Here is a 5000-nt window from a genome sequence, read left to right on the forward strand (position 1 = left end):
ACTGTACTTTATATACAAGATACTACAGTAGCTGTATGACACTGTACTTTATATACAAGATACTACAGTAGCTGTATGACACTGTACTTTATATACAAGATACTACAGCAGCTGTGTTACACTGTACTTTATATACAAGATACTACAGTAGCAGTATGACACTGTACTTTATATACAAGATACTACAGTAGCTGTGTTACACTGTACTTTATATACAAGATACTACAGTAGCTGTATGACACTGTACTTTATATACAAGATACTACAGTAGCAGTATGACACTGTACTTTATATACAAGATACTACAGTAGCAGTATGACACTGTACTTTATATACAAGATACTACAGTAGCAGTATGACACTGTACTTTATATACAAGATACTACAGTAGCAGTATGACACTGTACTTTATATACAAGATACTACAGTAGCTGTATGACACTGTACTTTATATACAAGATACTACAGTAGCAGTATGACACTGTACTTTATATACAAGATACTACAGTAGCAGTATGACACTGTACTTTATATACAAGATACTACAGTAGCTGTATGACACTGTACTTTATATACAAGATACTACAGTAGCTGTATGACACTGTACTTTATATACAAGATACTACAGTAGCTGTATGACACTGTACTTTATATACAAGATACTACAGTAGCAGTATGACACTGTACTTTATATACAAGATACTACAGTAGCTGTGTTACACTGTACTTTATATACAAGATACTACAGTAGCTGTATGACACTGTACTTTATATACAAGATACTACAGTAGCTGTATGACACTGTACTTTATATACAAGATACTACAGTAGCTGTATGACACTGTACTTTATATACAAGATACTACAGTAGCAGTATGACACTGTACTTTATATACAAGATACTACAGTAGCAGTATGACACTGTACTTTATATACAAGATACTACAGTAGCTGTATGACACTGTACTTTATATACAAGATACTACAGTAGCAGTATGACACTGTACTTTATATACAAGATACTACAGTAGCAGTATGACACTGTACTTTATATACAAGATACTACAGTAGCTGTATGACACTGTACTTTATATACAAGATACTACAGTAGCTGTATGACACTGTACTTTATATACAAGATACTACAGTAGCTGTATGACACTGTACTTTATATACAAGATACTACAGTAGCAGTATGACACTGTACTTTATATACAAGATACTACAGTAGCTGTGTTACACTGTACTTTATATACAAGATACTACAGTAGCTGTATGACACTGTACTTTATATACAAGATACTACAGTAGCTGTATGACACTGTACTTTATATACAAGATACTACAGTAGCTGTATGACACTGTACTTTATATACAAGATACTACAGTAGCTGTATGACACTGTACTTTATATACAAGATACTACAGCAGCTGTGTTACACTGTACTTTATATACAAGATACTACAGTAGCAGTATGACACTGTACTTTATATACAAGATACTACAGTAGCTGTATGACACTGTACTTTATATACAAGATACTACAGTAGCTGTATGACACTGTACTTTATATACAAGATACTACAGTAGCTGTATGACACTGTACTTTATATACAAGATACTACAGTAGCAGTATGACACTGTACTTTATATACAAGATACTACAGTAGCAGTATGACACTGTACTTTATATACAATATACTACAGTAGCTGTATGACACTGTACTTTATATACAAGATACTACAGCAGCAGTATGACACTGTACTTTATATACAAGATACTACAGTAGCTGTATGACACTGTACTTTATATACAAGATACTACAGTAGCAGTATGACACTGTACTTTATATACAAGATACTACAGTAGCTGTGTTACACTGTACTTTATATACAAGATACTACAGTAGCTGTATGACACTGTACTTTATATACAAGATACTACAGTAGCTGTGTTACACTGTACTTTATATACAAGATACTACAGTAGCAGTATGACACTGTACTTTATATACAAGATACTACAGTAGCTGTATGACACTGTACTTTATATACAAGATACTACAGTAGCAGTATGACACTGTACTTTATATACAAGATACTACAGTAGCTGTATGACACTGTACTTTATATACAAGATACTACAGTAGCTGTATGACACTGTACTTTATATACAAGATACTACAGTAGCAGTATGACACTGTACTTTATATACAAGATACTACAGTAGCAGTATGACACTGTACTTTATATACAAGATACTACAGTAGCTGTATGACACTGTACTTTATATACAAGATACTACAGTAGCAGTATGACACTGTACTTTATATACAAGATACTACAGTAGCTGTATGACACTGTACTTTATATACAAGATACTACAGTAGCAGTATGACACTGTACTTTATATACAAGATACTACAGTAGCTGTATGACACTGTACTTTATATACAAGATACTACAGTAGCTGTATGACACTGTACTTTATATACAAGATACTACAGTAGCAGTATGACACTGTACTTTATATACAAGATACTACAGTAGCAGTATGACACTGTACTTTATATACAAGATACTACAGTAGCAGTATGACACTGTACTTTATATACAAGATACTACAGTAGCTGTATGACACTGTACTTTATATACAAGATACTACAGTAGCAGTATGACACTGTACTTTATATACAAGATACTACAGTAGCTGTATGACACTGTACTTTATATACAAGATACTACAGCAGCTGTGTTACACTGTACTTTATATACAAGATACTACAGTAGCAGTATGACACTGTACTTTATATACAAGATACTACAGTAGCAGTATGACACTGTACTTTATATACAAGATACTACAGTAGCTGTATGACACTGTACTTTATATACAAGATACTACAGTAGCAGTATGACACTGTACTTTATATACAAGATACTACAGTAGCAGTATGACACTGTACTTTATATACAAGATACTACAGTAGCAGTATGACACTGTACTTTATATACAAGATACTACAGTAGCTGTGTTACACTGTACTTTATATACAAGATACTACAGTAGCAGTATGACACTGTACTTTATATACAAGATACTACAGCAGCTGTATGACACTGTACTTTATATACAAGATACTACAGTAGCTGTATGACACTGTACTTTATATACAAGATACTACAGTAGCAGTATGACACTGTACTTTATATACAAGATACTACAGTAGCAGTATGACACTGTACTTTATATACAAGATACTACAGTAGCAGTATGACACTGTACTTTATATACAAGATACTACAGCAGCTGTATGACACTGTACTTTATATACAAGATACTACAGCAGCTGTGTTACACTGTACTTTATATACAAGATACTACAGTAGCAGTATGACACTGTACTTTATATACAAGATACTACAGCAGCTGTATGACACTGTACTTTATATACAAGATACTACAGCAGCTGTATGACACTGTACTTTATATACAAGATACTACAGTAGCTGTATGACACTGTACTTTATATACAAGATACTACAGTAGCTGTATGACACTGTACTTTATATACAAGATACTACAGCAGCTGTATGACACTGTACTTTATATACAAGATACTACAGCAGCTGTGTTACACTGTACTTTATATACAAGATACTACAGCAGCTGTGTTACACTGTACTTTATATACAAGATACTACAGCAGCTGTATGACACTGTACTTTATATACAAGATACTACAGTAGCAGTATGACACTGTACTTTATATACAAGATACTACAGCAGCTGTATGACACTGTACTCTATATACAAGATACTACAGTAGCAGTATGACACTGTACTTTATATACAAGATACTACAGTAGCTGTATGACACTGTACTCTATATACAAGATACTACAGTAGCAGTATGACACTGTACTCTATATACAAGATACTACAGTAGCTGTATGACACTGTACTCTATATACAAGATACTACAGTAGCAGTATGACACTGTACTTTATATACAAGATACTACAGCAGCTGTGTTACACTGTACTTTATATACAAGATACTACAGTAGCAGTATGACACTGTACTCTATATACAAGATACTACAGTAGCAGTATGACACTGTACTTTATATACAAGATACTACAGTAGCAGTATGACACTGTACTCTATATACAAGATACTACAGTAGCAGTATGACACTGTACTCTATATACAAGATACTACAGTAGCTGTATGACACTGTACTCTATATACAAGATACTACAGTAGCAGTATGACACTGTACTTTATATACAAGATACTACAGTAGCTGTATGACACTGTACTTTATATACAAGATACTACAGTAGCTGTATGACACTGTACTTTATATACAAGATACTACAGTAGCAGTATGACACTGTACTTTATATACAAGATACTACAGTAGCAGTATGACACTGTACTTTATATACAATATACTACAGTAGCAGTATGACACTGTACTTTATATACAAGATACTACAGTAGCTGTGTTACACTGTACTTTATATACAAGATACTACAGTAGCAGTATGACACTGTACTTTATATACAAGATACTACAGTAGCAGTATGACACTGTACTTTATATACAAGATACTACAGTAGCAGTATGACACTGTACTTTATATACAATATACTACAGTAGCTGTATGACACTGTACTTTATATACAAGATACTACAGTAGCAGTATGACACTGTACTTTATATACAAGATACTACAGTAGCAGTATGACACTGTACTTTATATACAAGATACTACAGTAGCAGTATGACACTGTACTTTATATACAAGATACTACAGTAGCAGTATGACACTGTACTTTATATACAAGATACTACAGTAGCAGTATGACACTGTACTTTATATACAAGATACTACAGTAGCTGTGTTACACTGTACTTTATATACAAGATACTACAGTAGCTGTATGACACTGTACTTTATATACAAGATACTACAGTAGCTGTATGAC

The sequence above is a fragment of the Poromitra crassiceps genome (assembly GCF_964638095.1).
Source record: "Poromitra crassiceps genome assembly, chromosome: 8".
NCBI classification, from domain to species: domain Eukaryota; kingdom Metazoa; phylum Chordata; class Actinopteri; order Beryciformes; family Melamphaidae; genus Poromitra; species Poromitra crassiceps.